This window comes from Ochotona princeps, chromosome 2, assembly GCF_030435755.1.
Source record: "Ochotona princeps isolate mOchPri1 chromosome 2, mOchPri1.hap1, whole genome shotgun sequence".
NCBI classification, from domain to species: domain Eukaryota; kingdom Metazoa; phylum Chordata; class Mammalia; order Lagomorpha; family Ochotonidae; genus Ochotona; species Ochotona princeps.
In genome coordinates this window covers 31,363,397-31,371,318 of record NC_080833.1, presented here as the reverse complement: position 1 = coordinate 31,371,318, position 7,922 = coordinate 31,363,397, and positions in this window count along the sequence as shown.

Here is a 7,922-nt window from a genome sequence, read left to right as displayed (position 1 = left end):
TGGGAGGCCAGTGTGGCCAAGTCAGAGAATGTGCTGAGAAGTCTGCCAGGCCTCAGCACAAAACCTAGCCAAGGACTTTGTTTTCTTTCCATGGAGAGTGGAGCTTTAGGGCAGGCGGCTTTTTGTTTGAGTAGCGGATAAGTTCTTGGGCCTGGTTGGTGTTTTTTCTCAAATACTCTCCAAAGGTATTCACAGTCTTCTGGGAAAAGGTGTGACGTGCAGATTTGTGTTTCAGAAAATGTACTCGATAGTTGCGTGCTGGGAAGCTAGCTAGGGTACTTCGACCTCCTTCCAAATCTGAATCTCACTGATGCTACCCTGCGGAGCTGCCCCAAGTGCATTCAGCTTGGGATTTAACTATGAGATGCAATGGAAGGTGTTCTCACCGGCACACATTCTTTGAGGAAGCAGTTGAGGTTGGTTAAAAAGCCACTGATATGTGAGGAGTCAGTCGGGATAGTAGGCAACTAGGATATTCCTGGCCCCCCGAGTTATTTTTTTGATAAAATATAAAAATTGTATTGCTACTCCATGACTTAAATTTACCAGAGCAGTTTCTCCCAAGAGACAGGGGCAGAATTAACATATCAACCTACCACCTAAAGTGGCCCAACTATCTCCCGGCCACACTATCGAGGAGGTATCTGAATGATCAGTTTATCATTAAAAAAGGACTGAGGAAGTTAACCAATAACACCCTTCTGAGATTTTTGTCTCTGAGCCAGGTACTATGGAAACCAAAATTTTTCCTTTGTTTTTGGAGAAACTCCTTTGAAATGAGGTTTTTTTTTTTTAAAGATTTATTCATTTTGTTATTACAGTCAGATATACACAGAGGAGGAGAGACAGAGGAAGATCTTCCGTCCGATGATTCACTCCCCAAGCGAGCCGCAACGGGCCGGTGCGCCGATCCGAAGCCGGGAGCCAGGAACCTTTTCCGGGTCTCCCACGATGGGTACAGGGTCCCAAGGCCCTGGGCCATCCTCGACTGCTTTCCCAGGCCACAAGCAGGGAGCTGGATGGGAAGTGGAGCTGCCGGGATTAGAACCGGCATCCATATGGGATCCCGGGGCGTTCAAGGCGAGGACTTTAGCCGCTAGGCCACGTCGCCGGGCCCTGAAATGAGGTTTTAAAAGATACAAGCACCCCCTGCACACAGACCTTTCTTCCCTTGGAGCCCCTTCCCGCTGTTAGGACAGGAGTCACCTCTCTTCTCAAGTAAATCTTGCTTTGAAACTAGAGTTTGTCCATATGAAAATTTTCCTTCCCTGCTAGACAAGGATTGAGGTTGCTGCTATGTGTTTTTATGTCCGCCATCCTGCAAAACTAACAGGGCCTGGCGCAATGGCTCCGTTGCTAAATCCTCACCTTGCATCTACTGGGATACCATATGGGCACTGGTTCGTGTCCTGGCTACTCTACTTCCCTTCCAGCTCCCTGCCTCTGTGGCCTGGGAAAGCAGTAGAGGATGGCCCAAAGCTTGGGGACCCTGCACCCACATGGGAGACCCTGAGGAAGCGCTAGGCTCCTGACTTCTGATTGGCTCAGCTCTGCCCATTGGAACCACTTGGGCCCTGAACCAATGGAAGGAAGAATCTTTGTCTCTGCTTTTCTCTGTAAATTTGCCTTTACAATATATTTATTAAAAAAAAAGTGCCTATAATATCAGACACTGAGAAAGTACTTGCACTAGGAAACAGAATGAAGGTGCCACAGAAGATAGAAGAACAAAGATCGTATCACATTTGCTTCTCTTCCCTCAAGCCTCTCCTGTCACCTCTGAATTCTTTCTCAGCTGCTGGTCTTGCTGCTACATTCACTGAGAGAAAAAAAAAAAGCCACCAAGACCACTTCCGTATCTGCCAGCCCACTTTTCTATGTGCCCACAAACCGTGCCTTTTTTCCCCTTGCAGTGCACAAATTGCCCACCCTCCTGGAGGTGAGCCAATGCTAGAATGTCCAGTGGCTCTCCCCTCCTGCATCACTGGTTTCTTGCTCCCTGTAAGATCGTTTCACTGGTACAAGTGTCCCACCTTACCAATAAAACCCTTCTAGGACTCCTCCTTCATTCCCTGGCTGTCCCTCCCTACCTTTCACTTTTCATTGCAAGTCCTAAACAAGCTGTTTCTACTGGTTTTCTCCAGTTCCTTCCCTCTCTCTTGAATTCCTTACAGTCAGACTCACATGATTCCACTGAAAGAATACTTGTCAAAGATTAACCTCCTCGGCTCTGTACATGAGCCTAGACTCTAATCTCATGTCTGCTTACAAGTGCCAGACAAAGGGACTAGGGTACCTCTGTGTGTGGTGGTGTGGTGTGGGTGAATGTGCACACATGTATGTGTGTGCAATATTTGCATATGCAAGCTACTCTCTCACCATAGGCTCGGTCTTCCTGTGTGATCGTGGGTGCAGGCACCCTGTGCCCAGAACCTGTCACCCAATGGGCTGTTTCCACAGCAGCGTTTATCACAACAGGTCGCTCCCTTGGTAAAACCCATTTTTTGCTTGACCTCTGAGAAGACACATTGAGTGTCTTCCTAGTTTGCAGATCTTTCCTTCTGGGTCTTTCTTCCTAAACTCGTCCTCTTCCTAACTTTTAGATGTAGTCTTCCCCAGGTCTCAGACCTAATCCTCTGATCTCATCACTGTACCACTACACTTGAACTACCATCAGTATTCTGACCATTCCAGGATCTGAATTCCCACCCAGGACTGCTCTCCATGCACAAGTCCTGACACCAGCCAGATCTTTCATCTTTAGATAGGGCAACTCAGCAAGAGCAATTCAGGTGTTGGATCTACCTGTGGGATCCGGCTAGGGCAACCTTTCTGAAAAGAGCCAGGTAATCAGAATGGCAATGTGGGACTGATCTTGGTTGCCACTGCTTCACTCTGCCTTTATAGCATGAAAGTAATCAAAGATAGCAGTAGATATTTTATAAAGTAAGCATGGCTTATCCCAACAAAGCTATGCCTGTGCATTTAAAAAGCATGGAATTCTACTATTTGTAGCAACTTCAATAGAATGGGAGGACATTGGGCCTAGTATGATAGCTCAATTGGCTAATCTTCCCCCTACAAATGCTAGGATCCCATATGGGCACCAGTTCATATCTCAGCTGCTCCACTTCCCATCCAGTCCCTACAAATAGCCTGGGAAAGCAATCAAGGATAACCCAAAACCTTGGGCCTGTGAACCCACATGCGAAGAGACTGCTGGCTTCTAGCTTCAGATCAGCTCAGTTCTGGCCATTGCAACTTCTTGGGGAGTGAATCAGCAGATGGAAGATCTGTCTGTCTCTACTGCTCTCCGTGAATCAGCCTTTCCAATATAAATACATAAATAAAACTGAAGGACATTATATTAAGTGAAATAAGTCAGGCAAGCAAAGACAAATAATGCAGATTCACATACCAAAGTACTTCAGGACACTTGTGGAAAATGGGATTCAAAGATAAATTCTGTACAAAAAAAATTGAATTTCATATCTAGGCTTTTTCATAATATACGTTTTAATGAAATTGTGAAAAGTCCTCTTATGCAAGGATTTCAAAGGTTTTTTTTGCACTAAAATGATATTTTAACTACATTTTCCCCTGAACTTTTTGAGTTGCCCTCATGTGTAGATGCCTAAAAGATTGATGTCACAGAACTTAAGAATAAAACAGTGGCTTCTAGGCTAGTAGAGCGGGGGTACAGATTGGATATTTCACCAGTATATGGGTGTGGCTGAAAGGAAGAACAGTTCTAATGTTCTATAGCACAATAGGATAACTTGGGCAACAATTAATTAAATATTTCAAAGCAGCTAGTAGGGGCCATCTTGAATGTTCCTAACACAGAGTGATTATATATGCCTGGAGTGAAAGATCTACCAGTTACCCTGATTGGCTGATTGTATTCAGCTACTGAGCACTACACTCTACCTTGTGAAGATGTACAATTACTATGTGCCCACTAAAAAGACATTTTTAAAAATAGATTGTAACTGTCTTCTAACAAAGTCCTACTTTGTGGAAAGGCAGATTGAAGTTCTGAAGCCCAAAATTCACCAGCCCCTGAGCTTACACCCCCATCTCATGCAGCTACTTCTGGACCCTGGGCTGCCTCCCTCACCGAAAGCGTTCTTGCACCACCCATTATGCAAAAGCTCGAGCTCTGTGCCCAGGGAAGACATCTGAAATAGCATCCCTCCACCAGCTCCCATGGTACATCTGTCTGGTGTCATACCTGGGGCTTGCCTGAGGCATTCACCACAAAGGGCTGGGACTAACTATTTACCTGTCTGCCTCCTTGGCACCAGCCTATCTCTTTCAGGTTACCTGATCTTTCTTGTGCCTCAGTTTTCTTATCAGGTAGTCTTGTTCACCTTTTAATTACTAGGATCTAACCTAATAATTCCCTCAGCTAGCCTAGGGTGCAAATACTGGCATTGCTGTTAAACTACAGATGATGAGTGAAAACGCACACATAGAGAACCGAATCCCTCTTCTGTTCTGCTCTCTCCTTAACCACCACCACCAAATCCTCACCACGGTTTCTGCGCCAACACTTCCCTGAGTTACTTCTTTCACATCGGTATGTTCTCAATGAACCCTGACATTCAGAGATGATCTGGGTGTGAAATGGGACAGGAGCAGCCATTGATAGTTTTTTTTCCCTGATTCAAACTATTAAACCTAAAATAACATTTATTTCATTTTTAATACACATATAAAGCATATGATGTTCAAAAGGTGAAATGGAATGTGTATTTAAAAACCTCCCTGTCACACCTGCTTCTAGCTATCCATATTCTCTGTGTGTATCCTTTGTTATTGCTTGTATGTTGCCACTTCATAAAGTTCCCAGGAAAGAGGAGTTAAAAGATACTTCTTTTGGGGCAAAAAACAATTTAAAATCCAGCATATGAAGAGGTTCAAAAAGCAGAGGAAAAGGTGTATCATTTTAAAAATTATGCATGAATCTCTTTTTTTTAAGTTTTTTTTTTTTTGAAATTGCAAAGTCAGATATACAGAGAGGAACAGAGACAGAGAGAAAGATCTTCTGTCTGACGATTTACTCCCCAAGTGAGTGCAATGGCCGGTGCTGCACCAATCCGAAGCCAGGAACCAGGAAGTTCCTCCAGGTCTCCCACACAGGTGCAGGGTCCAAAGACTTTGGGCCATCCTCGACTGCTTTCCCAGGCCACAAGCAGGGAGCTGGATGGGAAGTGGAGCCTCCGGGATTAGAACCGGCGCGTGTTCAAGGTAAGGACTGGAGCCGCTAGGCCACCGTGCTGGGCCCTGCATGAGTCTCTTAATTCGATTTTCCCACAAGCATTTTGAAGCACTTTCCTAAGTGATTTCAACATGATTGTGTTAGTCTCCTCATGGGGCCAGTGAGGTAGCCTAGCAGCTAAAGTCCTCACTTGCATGCACCGGGATCACATATTGGTGCTGTTTCATGTCCCATGTCCCATGTCCCAGTAACCCTGCTTCTCATCCAGTTCCGTGCTTTTGACCTGGGAAAACAGAGCAGGACAGTCCAAAGCATTGGGAACCTGCACCTGTGTAGGAGACCCAGAAGAGGCTCCTGGTACCTGACTTTGGATCGGCACAATTGCAGACGTTGTGGACACTTGTGGAGTAAATCAACAGAAGGAAGATCTTCCGCTCTGCCTCTCCTCTTCTCTGTATATCCAACTTTCCCATAAAATAAAATAAAATAAAATACTTTAAAAATACTTTAAAAATATTTTATTATTACTATCGTTTTATGATACAGTTCCATAGACCCCTGGGATTTCCCTTATCCCCTCGCCAACCCGCCCCCCGAGTTCCCTTATATCATTACTAAAGTATCAAACACAATCATATGTCCATTATTGTGGGCATGGACAACAACAGAGAGTCCATCATCCTATTGTCATATAGTAAACAGTTTCATTGAGAGTCCATTTTTAGTCTGGAAGTAGAGATGCATACTATATTATATCCTTATATCTGGATATGTTAATCTCCATGTCACAGTTACTGTATGTAACCTTAATTGAAAAACTAAAATACAAAATCAGATTTAGGAAGTAAAATAGAAATTTACAATGCCATGAAGTTAAATCACATATTACAAAATATGAGAGTCTCCATTATACAGCTACTATACACCCCCTTAAGTGAAAAGCCACAAAACAAAATCAACAACAGGAAGATAGAAAAAAGAAATTAACAACACCATGAGGTTAAATAACATGCTACTGAATGACTAATGTGTCGCTGAAGAAATGAAAAAGAAAATCAAGATTCTTCTTGCAGAAAATGATGCTACCGTATGATCTATGAGTCATTGAAGAATTTAATCAGAAGGTGTTTTGAAGAGATGAAACTTACCAAAACAAAAACATCAAAATCCATGAGATATAGCTTCCACTGATTTTTGTTGGTAAAATGTGTCTCCTGTAGGCAACGAACAGGTGGGCTTTTTTTTTAATCCAGTCTAATAATCTATGATATTTGATTGAGCTTAAGCCATTTACATTCAGGGTTAATATGTATGGGTGGTTATTTGGTCCTATCATTTTAGCAATGGGTTGTTCATTGATTTACTGAGTATGGAACTGTGATTTTATTGAGACGTTCTTCATACTTACCTTTGGTTTTGGTGGGTGCTATTCCTCTTCTCTTCAAGAGAATATCTTGAAGTATACTTTGTAGGGCTGGTTTGAAAGAGGCATATTCTTTGAACTTTTCTTTGCTGTGGAAGAATTATAGTTCATTTTCAAAGACAAAAGAAAGCTTTGCTGGATACGTTATCCTAGGCCGACAATTTTTTTTGCTTTTAGAATCTAGAATATGTCGTTCCTTTCTCTTCTGGCCTGTAGAGTTTCCTGTGAGAGGTCTCCTGTGAGTTTAATTGACATTCCTTTATATGTCAGTTGGTTTTTTTCATGTGCACGTTTAAGGATCTTTTCCTTATGTTTGCTTGAAAACAGCTTGATTATCACGTGTTATGGTAAAGATCACTTTTGGTCCCAACACTCTTGGGAGTTCTGTGCCATTCCTGGATGTTGTTTCCCAATTCTTTCTCCAGATTAGGGAAGTTTTCCCTTATTATTTCATTGAATACACCTTTAACCCCAGATTCCCTTTCTGCACCTTCTGGGACTCCCATAACTCTTATATTTGGACATTCAATAGTGTCTTGTAGTTCTTGAATACTTTTTTTTTTTTTTTTTTTTTTTTTTTTTGGCCTGATCCAGCTCTGCTTCCAGCTTTCTGTTTGTTTCCCCCTGGTGACAGGAAATATGTTCCAATTCTGAGATTCTTTGTTCTGCCTCCTTCATTCTATTTTGGAGACTCTCCATTTAATTTGCTCTACTGTGTTCTTCATTTCTGATATATCAGCTTTCTTTTTTTTTAAAGCTGTATTTATTTTTATTACAAAGTCAGATACACAGAGAGGAGAGACAGCGAGGAAGATCTTCCATCTGATGATTCACTCCCCAAGTGACTGCAACGGCCGGTAGTGCTCAGATCCGAAGTTGGGAACCAGGAACCTCTTCCGGGTCTCCCACGCGGGTGCAGGATCCCAAGGCCGTGGGCCGTCCTCAACTGCTTTCCCAGGCCACAAGCAGGGAGCTGGATGGGAAGTGGAGCTGCTGGGATTAGAAATGGCGCCCATATGGGATCCCGGGGTGTTCAAGGCGAGGACTTTAGCTGCTAGGCCACGCCACCGGGCCGATATATGAGCTTTCATTTGATTCATTTCCAGTGCGACATACTGCTTAAATTCCTTTATTGAATACTTTAAGTGCTTCTTGTTGTTCATAAGAAGCTTTATAACAAGTGTTTTGGATTCTGTATCCCCCATTTTCTCGATGTCTTCCTCAGTGAACTTTGAGGTTGGCACAGTTTTTCTGCGTTACAGGGGAGTCTTCAGC